The 15,505-nt window shown below is 32.6% G+C and overlaps 1 protein-coding gene across 1 annotated transcript in view; it reads right to left on the bottom strand.

Annotated features, from left to right (window-relative positions):
• LOC107437256 (long-chain-fatty-acid--CoA ligase 5) overlaps nucleotides 1-5,972 on the bottom strand; it is a 59,538-nt gene extending 53,566 nt beyond the window's left edge. Inside the window, exon 1 of the mRNA XM_071178250.1 lies at nucleotides 5,788-5,972. The gene's annotated coding sequence lies outside the window, so the exon portion shown is untranslated. The remainder of the gene's footprint in view (nucleotides 1-5,787) is intronic.
• Nucleotides 5,973-15,505: the final 9,533 nt, after the last annotated feature.

Raw genomic sequence — 15,505 nt, 5'->3', positions numbered from 1 at the left:
AAGTTAATAAAAGGTTACATTTTACTTATGAAATTTTAACTTTGATGATTTTTTAAGAAATTATAAACATTTTCTGAAAATTTTTTTTCTGTAAAAATATAAATTTTGTTAACAAATAAATTTTTAATAATTTAAGTAATAATTATAACTTGCAATTAACTCATTCTATTAGTATATATACATAATAATATTATAGAATACTTAGAACTAAGAAATTTAAGGTTAAAAGTCACAAAATTTAGACTAATTTACGATATATGTGTTAATAAAATTCTAAAATACTTTCTTAATTATCTAAATAATATACACTACTGGTCAAAATTCTGCGAAAATTTTGAAATCTACAAAGAAAAGGTCTAAATTCAAATGTTCATAGAACTGCGAAAAATCTTTCAAATTGCATGAAAATTTGATATGTTCTAAAGTGAACCCTCTACAGCAGTGTTTCCCAACGTGGGGCCCACGCCCCACTGGGGGGCAATTTGATTGTTAAGGGGGCAATTCAAAAATTGACTGGACACGAGTTTAACCCTTTTGCTCCGGGCCATTTAAATGCAATGTTAGATTTCGGTGCCAAAATTGAAAGAAAAAAGCAAGTTCCTAAATAATTGAGGCCAATAAATATTACGTGACTTAGCGATTTTTTAGGCGACAAAATGAAGTGTCTGTTAACAGTCTCTTATAAAGCATTTGTGAGTCATTATCTTTGAAAAACTAAATATATTAAATGAGCAACTTCAAGGAACAAATGAAACTCTGTTTGATGCAAAAGCGAAGATATTTGGTTTCATTACCCTTATTGAGCTATGTCTATTAACAACAAAAACAGTTAGTTTCATTGGCTTCAAAAATGTGAAATAAATTATACCGCTTTACTTGTTATTGTCAATCATCTGAAAATTCTTTCGGCTGATTTACAAGAAACAATTTCTGATTTGAAACAAATTGATCTTCCAACATGGATGATGCAGTCAAAGTTAGTGGATTTGTCTGATATACGTCAAATATGCAGTATCAAGAAGAACTCGCAGAAATGCAAAATGATGAGTCACTTAAAACTTTATTTAATATAAAAGGAGTGATGGCATGGCTTTGTGAGGAAACAGAAATCAAATACCTAAATTCAACCAAATGTGCAAGAAAACTATTGTTACAGTTTCCCTCTTCATATTTAGCTGAATGTGAATTTAGTTTTATAAATGATTTACTGGTAAAAAAAAAAGAAATCGCCTGGATGCAATAAAAAAGGGAGACTTGAGACTGAAGCTAACTAAATCGGAACATAAAATCTCTGTGCAGCAAGCATCAAGCGTAAGGATTTCAATAAATTAAAATATTGAATTATTATAGAAAAATCTTAAAATTATTTCGAATTTGATTATATTAAAAATTATATTAAAATTATTTCGAATTTGAATTTTAGTTTTTCATTATATGTTTTGAAAATTTTCTTACCGTGTTTCGTTAACAATTTGTTAGTGATTTTTTCTTAAAGCCTATAATTTAAGTTTCTTAAGAGAACAATTCAATTTTTTAATATTAAAAATTATGCATTTGTTACATAGTGGACATAAGAATTTTAGAAAGGCTTAGGTAGGGCATGGCACAAAAAAGGTTGGGAAACACTGCTCTACAGTCAGTTTCATATGATCAAATTGCAATACTTTACCATACTTTTATCAGCTCTTTACCATGGGTTGTTTTTATGGTGAAAAAATTAGTTAAGTTTGAACACTGGCCAAAATTGAAATTTCTTTTTTGTACTTTCTGTTAATGGAAAATAGTTATTTGAACCGTTCTATGTAAGCCCTCAAAATTTCAGATCGATCTGACTGTTTCTGGCGAAGTTATAGAATTTTGAAAAACATGTATACTTTTCTCGATTTTTGAGCATTCCACATATGCAGTCTTTTGGTCTATACATCTTCTACCAAAGAACTTTTTAATTTTAATGTTTTCTGTATTTTCAAATAATTAATATTTATTATAAAACAAATATTCTTATTCATTATTGTAATTATTAGTGTTTATATTTATTGTTTATATTTATTGCTTATATGTATTAGTTTTGTTGGGATATTTTTACTTTACATTAAATTAAAATAAAAAGTTATAACAATAATTACATAAATAATTCTAAAAAAATAATAACAGTAGTATAAAAATTTGCATTTTTACGAAACTATTTTATTTACAACAGGTCAAATATTTAACATATTCTTATTCGTATTTTGTAATTAAATAAATTAACATTTAAATCTTAGATTCCCCGAACCATCCACCTTTTGCTTTTATTATAGCCTTACATATGATTTACAATTGATATAGAGTTCCATTCCTGTTGTAAAATGTCCCATAACTGATTTCGATTCGAAATATCAGAGCATCGAATTTGTCGATCCAAATGATCGCATAAAAGTTCAATCGGGTTACAATCAGGACTCTGAGCTGGCCACGTCATAATTTTCAATCGGCCTTCGTTTTCTTTTTTTTTAAAAATAATTTTTGCATAATTTTGACGTGTGCTTGGGATCATTGTCTTGCTGAAATACAAAAGTTGGACCGACAACTTTTTCACCCGAAGGAATAGCATGACGTTGCAAAATAGAATGGTACTTTTTTTGGTCCATTATTCCATCTATTTTAATTAAATCTCCTACATCAGGGATGGCGAACCAATGGCACGCGACACAATATTCTGGGCACGCCACCGATCACAAAGTTCACTGTGAAGTATATTAACAATTAAATTAAAATTCACAAAAACAAACAAAAAACTAAACAATTAGCAAAAAAATTAACAATTTAATGCCAAAAAAAAAAAACGATAACTGTAAAAAACAAGCTAAAAATAAATAACTAGCAAAAAAAAAAATTAACAGATCTGCTTAAACTAGCATCTTACAACCTAATATAAGTCATTTGTCTTCTAATCTGCAACAACAGAAGTCACACTAATGTTACTTTAGGTTGAATTACAAGCATAATTGAGACATTGCAAAATGTTTTTTTTTAATAGTAAATAAAGAGTTTTGAGTTGATAGAATTTAGTATTATTATTTTCCCAATAATCAAGAAGTAAAAATTATTTGCCGGCACGTTTATGACCTCATTAAACAATTTTTTGAAAAAATGGCACGTTGGTGCATAAAGGTTCACCACCCCTGTACCTACATTATCGTTTCCAAAACATCCCCAAACCATTACGCCACCCCCTCCGTGTTTAACCGTTGGTCGAATGCAATTTGGTTGCATTCGTTCTCCTTCACGACGCCTTACAAACATGCAACGTTTGGTCCAAAGAATGTCAAATTTTGATTCATCAGTCCATAGTACACTTTTCCAATCTGCGATTGAACAATGCTGATGTTTGTGAGCCCATTCTAATCGTAGTATTTTATTTTTGGGTCTAAGAAGAGGTTTCTTTGCTGCGACACGTACGAAAAAGCCAGCTGTGCGCAAACGCCGTTTTATTGAAGTTGAAACTTTTTCTGAACCAGGGAATAATTTACACTTCAGTTGTGCAGGTGTATCGAATCTATTTTTTAAACTTGTAACAATAATTTATCGATCATTTCGATTTGATGTAATCTTTGGCCTTCCGGAACGTGTACGATCAACGTAGAGTCCTGTTTCATTGAACCTTTTAATTGTAGAATGAACGCATGGTAATGAAACGTTTTTAATGCAGTGATTTTGTCTATAGTGTGACCTGTTTTTCTTAAAGATACTATAGCTGCACGTTTTTCAGTTGATATTTCTTTTCTAGGAGACATATTTATAACGCTGCTTCAAATAAAATAATTTAATAGTGAAAAAATTAGTCAATGAAATTTTATAGTACATTCTTCAACTTAACAATAATTGTTTGCAAGAACAAACAAATTTTCGATGAAATGTGACTGTTTGGTCTCAAGCGAAACGCAATCTGTTGTAATTGTTTCGAACTAGTCAGTTGCTCTTGAACTCTTGTTTGAGTCAGTCGGGGCTAACATTGCAATAGTGCAATGATTTTGGTTTGATTATTTACAATTGTTAAATAAAGTATTGTTTGTTAAACTTCTAGTATTCAATGAACTAGCGCAATGTGTTCAATCGAGTACAGTGACAACTATGAGATATTGTTTTAATTATAGTCATAATAAATTCTTTGTAATAACAATAATTACAATAATGAATAAGAATGTTTGTTTCATAATAAATATTAATTATTTGAAAATATAGAAAACATTAAAATTAAAAATTTCTTTGGTAGAAGATGTATAGACCAAAAGACTGAATATGTGGAATGCTCAAAAATCGAGAAAAGTACACATGTTTTTCAAAATTCTATAACTTCGTCAAAAAAAAATCAAATCGATCTGAAATTTTGAGGGCTTACATAGAACGGTTCAAATAACTATTTTCCATTAACAGAGAGTACAAAAAGTTTTTTTTTGCAAGTTTGGCAAGTGTTCAAACTTAAAAAAATTTTTCACCATAAAACCCATGGTGAAAAGCTGGATTCAGTTCGCAAGAAACAAAGTATTGCAATTTGATCATATGTAACTAACTGTAGAGGGTTCACTTTAGAACATATCAAATTTTCATGCAATTTGAAAGATTTTCCGCAGTTCTATGAACATTTGAATTTAGACCTTTTCTTTGTAGATTTCAAAATTTTCGCAAACTTTTGATCGGTAGTATATATATAATATATTTATATATATATTGATATTTTTTGACAATACAATGTGATGTGATGTTAAAAATTAGCTCTTTATTTATTATTGAATAATTAATGTTTATTAAACAATAAATAAGCCTTTTAATTTAGTATTGAACACAAACACCAGATTCCGGTAATTTGAGAATTAAATATATATCTTTTCTTTCAATCTTAGGACAGAGTTTCGTTTAATTTTGAGACAGAAAACAATGAGTTTTTAATTTATTATTCATTTATTTATTTTGAAGCCCTATTTCAGTTAATTCATAAATTTTTTTTGTCAAGGCAAGACTATTAGGAAGAATGCATGTATTTCTAGAGGTTTATCCGAAAAAAATAAATTGCCGTCTTTTGTCTCTCTTGGAATTGGGTTGTATTTCAACCCCCCTATTTTAACACCTTAATTTTTCTTCAAGTTTTTGTAGAATCTTTTATTATTAATGCATATCATTTGTTTGAAAAATGGCAAAAGTATAAAGGAAATGTAGAATAATATTTTTAATAAAAAAAATACGTAGAATAAGAATTAAAACATTTTTAGGTAAAAAAAAATATATCCACGCAAATTTGTTAAACAAAAACAACTTCTGCTCAATTTTATACTTTAAAGGATTTTTTTTTATTAAGTTGCTTTAAATTTGTTGAAAGAGGCAAAGGTATAAAGTAAAAGTATAATAAGATTTTTAATAAGAAGAATCAGTAGAATAACTAGGGATTTTTAGGTAAAAAATATATGTGCGCAAATTTGAAGAATAAAAACAACTTCGGCTCAATTTTATACATTAAAGGATTATTTTTTTTTTGTTAAGTTGTTTTAAGTCTGTTGAAAGAGGCAAAGGTATAACGGAAAAGTATAATAAGATTTTTAATAAGAAGAATAAGTAGAATAATTATGCATTTTTAGGTAAAAAATATATGAACACAAATTTGTAAAATAACTTCTGCTCAGTTTTATACTTTAAAAGATTTTTTGTTTTTATTTTTAAGATAACTATTTAAGCTCTCGAATAAATTGATGGATCGTATAACGACTCACGAATATTTATAAATGAAATAAAGCAAATACGTAAACAGCATACCTTTCTCCTTTAATAGTTCCGAATCGAGTAATGTCAATATGCACTATAATTCCAAGGAAGTGACTCAAAAACGAAACTAGCAAGATACAAACAAATATACTGTCAAATTGGCAACACAGCAACTTCAACACAACTTCAGCGTCAACACAAACACACGCCTACGCCGACTTCACGTTCGAAAGTAAGCGCGAGTAGAGNAGAGAAATCCGTCCAATTTCTCGGATACAAGAAATTGGACCGTGTAAACAGGCCTTAAGCTTGAGTAGAGAGTTATAATAAGAACACAGCTCTGAAACACAACCCGAAACAGGCCTCTTTCCGTTTTTTTTCTTCTTCTTCTCTTGAGATGAAAATTTATTCTTAGGAGAGTGGAACTGTTTGTTTACATCCTTCCACGCACTGCATTCAGAATATAAAGTGACTCGCGGAAGGTCATTGTTATTGACGCAGTTATGTTTATAACAGTAATTATATTAAATATGAGCTTATTGATGAATTGAAACTAATATAATTCATTTATTGATGAAATCGACCTTGCAGCAAGGAATTTTTTTTAAAAATAAATTAACCGCGATAAATGAAATTAGGTAAATAAGGAACTAATGAGAAAACTTCAATGGAAATCGCTAAAAAAACGAGTGTGATGTAGTTGTCTATATAACGAATTTTTATTAATTTAAATTATTTAATTAATTAATAATTTTAAATTAATTTAATTTTAAGTCACAGATATATACAGTCCCTGGCCTTAGACGCACTATAAAATTCTATGTAAAATCTTAATTATCCGGTGATACTATACATCTTTATTGTTTTTAAGCGGCTGTAACCGGTTTGCACTTGTTTACGTTCGTGCATCAATTGGTTAGCATTGTAATGCAATACGTTAAAAATAAATACGAAAACGAAGAAAATCTATTGAATAAAAACCCATCACATGTATGTTTAAATATAAAAGTATTGCCTGTAAACTCGTGCAATTATTAAAACTCTACAGTGCGTCTAATAATTTGGTCTAATTATTATAATATACTAATATAATACCTGATATAATAAATAGTCTATATTTATATAATATATAGTCTAACTTATCCAATTTATACTCGGACGTAAACAAGTGCAAAGCGGTTTCAGCAGCGTAAAGCAGTACAGTATCACTTGATCAAGATTTTGCATAGAATCTTACAGTGTGTCCAATAATTTGGCTAGGACTCTCTTGGTATGGACTCTTTTGACAAAATTTTTCATGACCTTCCTGCATTATTGTGGCTGAATTTTGTTGATGCAGCATTTCATTTCCTCTTGAAATGCACGGGTGGTTGTGGGCTTGTTGACAAGGACCTCTGACTTCAATTAACCCCATAAGAAAATATTAAAGGGTGTAAAATCACACGATCTAGGGGGCCAATTCTGATCACCGAAAGGGGAGAGTACACNTTGGCATGCGACATTTTTAGCGGCAATCATTGGTCGATTCGCTGTGTAAGAGAAATAGTAACGTAAACAAAACAAAGCAAACGTTGCCACCGGCGGAAAAGAAATACAGCCAAAATTTGGGAGTCACGTATGATAATTATATATAATAGATAATACCTGATATAATAAATAGTCTATATTTATGTAATGTATCGTCTAATTTAACCAATTGATACACAAACGTAAACAAGTGCAAACCGGTTTCAGCCGCGTCAAAACAATAAAGCTGTATAGTATTAACTAATAATTAAGATTTCACCATAGAATCTTACAGTGAGTCTAATAATATGGCCAGGAACTATATATAAACAGATTCTTAAGAATTGATGTTGTCAAGAAACCTTTGAAAAATGTAATATTTATCTGAATAAGTATTTATTTCTTAAGATTTTGACCNTGTAATTAAGATTTCACCATAGAATCTTACAGTGCATCTAATAATATGGCCAGGAACTATATATAAACAGATTCTTAAGAATTGATGTTGTCAAGAAACCTTTGAAAAATGTAATATTTATCTGAATAAGTATTTATTTCTTAAGATTTTGACCATAAATACTTTATTCTGGATAAGATTTCATGAGTTCATTTGAATAATTTTTATAAATAACCATAGAGATATTAAACCTCCGGTTTGTTATGCTAAGTTTGTTTCGCTTCCTCTTTAATCTTAGTCCTGATAAATATCCTGTCCCTAGACCCTTTGTCTGCTATCGCTTCCCAATGTTCTTTTGTAACTGACATCACAGTTCTTTTTTTAGATCTCTCCACTAGCTCTAATTAACAGTCCCACCCACTATGGGTCGGATTAACGATAAAGTGACCTAACACAACTTTATAACTTAACATGGTCTTCGAAGCTCTTTTGTCAAGGTAAATACACAAAAAAAAAAAAGTTTCTGTGCTATAATTTTAATCTATACCATTTTGCCGCTAACTAAAGCCATAATTTTAATCTATACCATTTTGCCGCTAAATAAAGCTATAATTTTAATCTATACCATATCGCCGATTTGGCGACATTTCTTTCGTTTTGGCGAGTCTGCAGACTTATTGCCAGCAATGTAGACATGGGAAGGGAACCACTATTCTGTAACTTAATAGTAAGCACAGTCCCACAGTGAAGTGACGGTAAAGACACGGTTCCCAGTTGAATACCGAAGCCAAGCATCACTGTCTGCGGTCAGTAAGCTGGTGGGTGACGTTGCCTACGTAGGGACCGAGGTTGCGTGGTATCGGTCCTCGTTGAACTGTTCTACCATAAAGTCGTGACTTCACGCGCAGGTCATCGGGAGGAGGAGTCATCCCCTCTGTAGAGGATCAAAATTACGATGGCATGTCTTTGGATCCTCCTCGGGGATGTTTCCCAGACCGTCGCCAATAGCCCATTGTAAGAGCCGCGATGGCTGAGGGGATAGAGCGTTCGCCTTCCAATGAGGTGAACCAGTAGATACGAATTCCGCATTCGGCTTGCACCGACCACAATGCTGACCGGAAATATCCTCAGTGGTAGACAGATCATGGGTTAGAGTCCCATTACCGCCAGGATAACAGTGGGAAGTTCTCGTGGTCTTCCTCCCCATGTAATGCAAATGCGGATTAGTTCCATCAAAAAATCCTCCACGAAGGCGAATTTTCTCCAATATTTGATCTAGGAGTTCCATTGTCTTCTGGATTGGGTTCAAAATCACAAGGCTACGTAGTTGAATATTAGTAGTCGTAAACCCCCCAAAAATTGGGTCGGCTGTTCAACGACGGTTATAAAATATAAAATAGCCCATTGTGAGCTGCGATGGCTGAGGGATAGAGCCTTCGCCTTCCAATGAGATGAGCCGGGTTCGAATCCCGGCGATGGCTTTCCAATGAGGTGAACTGGGTTCGAATCCCTGCAATAACTAGTCGATACGAATTCCGCAACCGGCTTGCACCGACCGCGGTGCTTACGTGAAATATCCTCAGTGGTAGACGGATCATGGGTTAGAGTCCCCTTGCCGTCGGGCTGACCGTGGGAGGTTTTCGTAGCTTTCTTCCAGATGTAAAGCAAATGCGGGTTAGTTCCATCAAAAAATCCTCCACGAAGGCAAAATATTCCCAATACTTAATCCAGGAGTTCCCTTGCTTTCTGGATTGGGTTCAAAATTACAAGAGTATGTAATTAAACATTAGTAGTCGTAAACCCAAAAATTGGGTCTGCTGTTCAACAACAATTATAAAAAAAAATTAAAAAAAAAGCCCATTGTGCAGCTATAGTGCGACGTAAATAAAGTAGCTTCAAACCTAATAGTAAGCACTAATTATTTAGCCTAAATAAGTTAAGGCTCCCGAAACAATACGATTGAGTCCAAGTATTAGAAAATCCTGTCAATAAATTGGAAGCTATTAAAAACAATTTTATGCTTGTTTAGTTTTTTAGTTAAGAGTAATATTTTTTGTGCGTATTTCAGATAACTCGGAGTTTCATTCAAACAGTTTTACTGATTCTGTCTTTTAAAATTCTTCAAAAATCTTTTCACGATTTGATTATCACCTTGAACTACATTAAATCTCTTAAGGACTTATATTTAAAATGTATGACCTTTATACCTATAGAAATTCTAATAATGTGTTATTAGAGCACTTCATTTAAGTGGAAATCTCACTCATTAATAAAAAGTGGAAAGAGTTGTTTGTACAGCATTTTAAAATATTTGTTTAATGCAAGGTGAAATTATTTTTATGATAATATAAAATTTGTTTTATATCACTCATTTTAAGACGTCAGAAGTAATATTCTTCCACTATCTTAATACTGTTTAGTAAAATAAACATTTAAACGAAGAACAATTTCTTATTTTTCTTAAAAAATATTTCTTTGATGTTTAATATACGTTTACTTTAAAATAAATTATCTATCAAATTTTAAAACAACTCAGTGTTACAATAATTTATAACCCCCAAAAAATCATACAGTCAAGGCTTAGTTTCTAAATAAATAATAAAAAATGTGGGAATTCTAGTACACGTCGTTGTTGTAGGACATTAAGGCAAGGGATGCAATTGTTTTTGTTTTCCAGTGGCGCCATCTATGGCCAAGAATTTGACTTCTGCCACACCTGTACCTCACACCCGTTTATAAGGAGGATCCACAGATCGTAGTTTTGATCTGAACGATCAATCTCCAATTCAGTACCCCCAGAGGTCTTGATTTGGCATGGGAACACGGAGGACTTGGTGAACCGACAGATTTTATTTTATAACCATCATTGAACAACCGACCCAATCTTTGGGTTTACGACTACTAATGTTCTCTTCCGTAGCCTTGTAATTTTGAACCCAATCCAGAAGACAAGGGAACACCTGCATTAGTACCCCAGACGTATGATTTGTTATGGGAACGCGGAGGACTTTGTAATTCGACTGATTTAACGTGCATCAGTTACCATTTACTATACGGGTAAGTTTGCGAGCTGTTGGTTAACTGGTCGCCTCAGGCATTCCCAAATATGATTTCAAACCTCTGATTTGCAATTTTATCTTTTATTTTATAACCATCTTTGAACAGCGGACCCAATTTTTTGGGTTTACGACTATGTTTAATTCCGTAGCCTTGTAGTTTTGAACCTAATCCAGAAGACAAGGGAAATCCAGGTATTGGGTGAAATTTGCCTCGTTGGAGGACTTTTTGATGGAACTAACCCGCATTTGCGTTACATGGAAAGGAAGACCACGAGAAGCTACCACGCATTGCCTAAACGGCAAGGGAACCCATGATCCGTCTACCACTGAGGATATTTCATGTCAGCACTGTGGTCTGTGCAAGCCGGATTCAGAATTCGCATCTACCAACCATCACTGGGATTCGAATTCGGTTCACCTCAATGGAAAGCGAATGCTCTATCCCCTGAATCATCGCGGCTCTGAACTGAAATATTTAACGTACAACAGTCACAATTTTATACACAGAGAGTCTTCGGCCGGCTGGATTCGAACTCTTGTTCTCATGAACGTGAGTTCAGCGCCCTGCCACATTCTAATACATGCTAGTCAATTTTTAAAGTAGAATGTGTGTGTAGTAACACGTATTTTTGAAAAATTCAGGCATAATCAGCACTTTAAACATTTCTTAAGATTAACAGGCTATTTATACACAATTATAACCCTGAAGACAGTAATTATCTAACTGTATATAAAAATCTAAGGATGGTGTAGCAGCTTTCAATAGTTGTTGGTGCCATTTTGTTGACCAGAAAATCACATGGTAGGATCCAGTTTTCCCACATTTATTTTCATATTGGTTTGGTTGTCATCATAAAATTCATGTTAGTCATAAAGGTATTGTTTTCCTATAAATATTTTTGCTTCCTTAATTTAAAGGTCACTATGAAAGGAGCATTCGTATTAATTTACCTGTCATTTTGTGCATTCGTATTAATTTACCTGTCATGTAATTGCTACGTTTTTGATTTTGTTTGTTTTCTAAATTAAGAGTTAAAGCTAATTATTCTTTAAAATTATTATTAAAACGTAATTCTACGCTACACATCTTAAATAAAATTATTTAAATCGGTGTCTGCTATTATCAACCGTTTTACAATTATTATTTTTGGTGCAAATGACATTCATATACTATTATGAATGACGGTTAAAGAGATTCGTTAAATGATTTAGAACTTAACTCGCAGCTTCACGCACAAAGTGATGAATGCAAAAATTGTATTTAAATACATCCGTCCGTTTGGTAAGGAAAAAATATTAAATTACAGTTGCGAACTCATCAAATTTGTCACAACAATATACTTTTAATTTTAAATGATATTTCAAAAAATTGTTACTTAGATAAATTATTTATGCTCACTTATACGAGGGTTGTAAATTAAATAGTGGCAACTTAACCTTGAAACTCACAGAAGGGCGGGCATGCGCAAATAGGGTATGGGTGCTGTGAGGTGACGCTGTTGTGATGTATAGAGTGCAAAAAACAGTCGATTTGCTTAGAAGGGTAGTTGTTGCGTGGCGTTAAAGTGAGGAGCTTCGTTTCCATCGCTCTAAAGCATGTTGTCAAAAATCTTAATGACGAAAAAAGAAGAGATGCTTGAACCCATTGTGCTACTGTTCTATAGGGTAAAGCATTTGCGCCACAGGCTTCCACTCATCCACGATAGCATTCTGTTGCATTTTTGCCACGGACAACCTCGATTTTAAGCCACGACCGCTGATCACCTTTTAAAAACATGCTTTAGAGCGATGGAAACGAAACTCCTCACTTTAACGCCACGCAACAACTACCCTTCTAAGCAAATCGACTGTTTTTTGCACTCTACACATCGACAACAGCGCCACCTCACAGCACCCATACCCTATTTGCGCATGCCCGCCCTTCTGTGAGTTTCAAGGTTAAGTTGCCACTATTTAATTTACAACCCTCGTAGATCTTAATAGTATCATAAGGGAAATATTTGGACGGGGAAAGTGGAAGCACAAGCGTTCTTTTAGCGCATACAGTTTTAGTTGAATAGTTTTCGACTGTTTATGCCAAGAAACAGCCATTATTGCGAAGTAATCATCGGGGTTGGCGAGCGTCAGCGAACAGGGGGCACAGTCCTCTTGTAAACTATATAACTGAGCAACAATAGTAGTTAGACATTCTTCTAGATGGGCGCGGCATTTAACATCAATGATAACCTCTACTCTAGAAACAATTTTAAATTGACCCCAGTTGAGTTCAAAATTGGTTCAATATGGATCCAATAAGAACATGTACCGAGGGACCCATATTGGGATGTCGAGATTTTTTAACATTGCTCATAGAATGGCTTACATTGGTCAATATAGAACCTACTTTGGCTAAAGGATGAACATAAAATATCAGGTATATCTGACAATTCCATTTAAAGGACCGATATGGGTTATAAAGTGGCTGTAAAATATCGGGTGAATTGGAAAATCCTATATAGGGCCAATATTGGAAAAATATCGGCCCGTTGAATCCTTATTGAGCGAAGATTCAAGAATATTGGCCCAATGCGGGCCAAGTTATTTTACTGTTAGGGTAAGTTGCCAAATGTACTCTGTAAAATAGAAATTTTACATACGTTTTTCAAACATGTCAGAAATAAATTTAATTCAATGTGTAAAAGTTTTGCAGGTAGGTACATAAATATTCTTCTAACATAGGTTCGTATCACATGTAAATAGTTTGAAATCAGCATGAAGCAATACAATTTGAATAGTTTATTACAGTAATTATCATAATGACAATTTTTTAGAGAAAGCTAAGACTGAAGAAAAAAAAAAGAAAGAAAGAAATTCAGTGTGTAATTGAGCCGTTCTTATCAAAACTTGAATGGGAAATTATGATAATTTCAGAGAAGGGGGAAGGAAGGGATAACAAGAAATAGGACATTCCGATTTTGGTTAAATTGAAAATATTGAAAATCAGCATATTAAACGTTTTTGTGTTATTAGTAATACGTTTGTTGCCTTGAAATAATAAAATTTTCCGTTAAAATAAGCCATTAAGAAAACGTTGTTACAGCTCAAAACTAAAATTAGAAAAATAATATTATGTAATACAGCGTGACAGTTGATAAGGGGGTAGGGAGTGTAGTGAAGTGTTGTTAAAGCTCAAGATTAAAATTAGAAATAAAATTTTATAATATACCGTTAAGGCTCAATGTTGTTAAAACTCAAAATTACAACGTTGCAAAAAACGTTGTGAAAGCTCAAAATTAAAATTAGAAATAAGAATTTTTTTTTTATAATATAGCGTGACATGTGATTCGGGTGATAGGGTGTATAGTGAAGTATCACTAAAAAACGTAAAGTTGAGAATTAGAATTTGAAATACAGCCAAACCCCGCTATAGTGAACACAGTTTATAGGGGGGTGCTATCCCCTCCGCAGAGGATAAAAATTGTGATGGTATGTCTTCGGATCANCACTGAAACCAAGTGTTTTTTATATAGCCCATTGTGCAGCTCTAGTGCGACGTAAATTAACAACAACAACATAGTTAAAGTGGAAAATTAAAATTTGAATTATAGCGTAACGTGTGATAAGGAGGTAGGGTGTATATTAAAGTGTGTCTCTTTCTCATAAAGGGGGCAAGGTGTAGTGCACACAATTGTGACAAAGAGATGGAGGTAAGATTAAGTGTGTCATTGTGTGACAAAGGGGAGGAAGAAGGTCAGAAATATTGGAGGAAAAAAAAAGTGTATAATATTGGTTATTTTACAAAATGAAAAATAAACGTCCCACACCTTTTGTTCAATAAGGTTCAATTTCAGTGTGAAAAACCTATTGTTTGTGATCTCATTGTGTAGGAAATAAAAGAAAACTGTTTAGAATACACAATAATTTTGTTTACATTTGTTGTTTAGAGAACAACAAATATTGTTATCTATGGGTACGCGTGATTCATTCTCTCAAAATAATCCAGGATAACATAACTTTTATCCGAAGATCTCAATATCTTCAAAGAGAAATTGTACGAGAAATAAAGTACACATTTTTTTTAAGAATGTTTTTCGTATCTCTATCAAGTTATGTCAGTTTTAACGCAAATATAAAGCTGTTTAATTTACTAAAAAAATAGCTCATTAATACAACTTTAATGAATTGATTTGTATATCAAATTAGTGGTATTAAAAAGAATAAAATGTTAAAAAAAATGCATTTATAAATCTTTGCTACTGAGAGAGAAATGGGTATGATGAAAAATCGTAGGGCAATTAAAAGAAATAAAAACACATTATGTAATATATTTAATATTCCTAGTAGCAAAATAACTTGGGAACTCATTGGGCCAATATTCACCCATCTTGGATATGCTTTTTCTCTTAAAATTTGCTTACATCAATTGCATACTTTGATTGCATATACAGTCGAACTCGTTTATAACGAGCACAAAGGGACCGTAACATGTACTCGTTAAATCCGAGTGCTCGTAATAAACGGGTCCTTAAAGCAGGCGTGCAACCAGAAGAGAGGGGGGGGGGGTTAATGATTGAGTTTACTTAAAATTTAATTAATACTTACTTACTTTATTTACATTAATTAATTTATTTAAATACTTTTCTTTCTTACTAAATTAGTTCTTACTTACTAAATTTAATTAAATACTTTTATCGGTCATGACGTCACGACCTGACGTCATGACCGATATGGCACGAAATCGATACGTCACCGCCTACTCTCACGTGACTTTTCCCATGCTTTAGATTAGAGCGATAAGGGCAATTAAGTTTCAGTTCGCTGTTTTTTT

This window comes from Parasteatoda tepidariorum, chromosome 3 (genome assembly GCF_043381705.1).
Source record: "Parasteatoda tepidariorum isolate YZ-2023 chromosome 3, CAS_Ptep_4.0, whole genome shotgun sequence".
Taxonomy (NCBI): domain Eukaryota; kingdom Metazoa; phylum Arthropoda; class Arachnida; order Araneae; family Theridiidae; genus Parasteatoda; species Parasteatoda tepidariorum.
The sequence above is the reverse complement of the archived record's forward strand: the minus strand, read 5'-3'. Positions and strand labels throughout refer to the sequence as shown.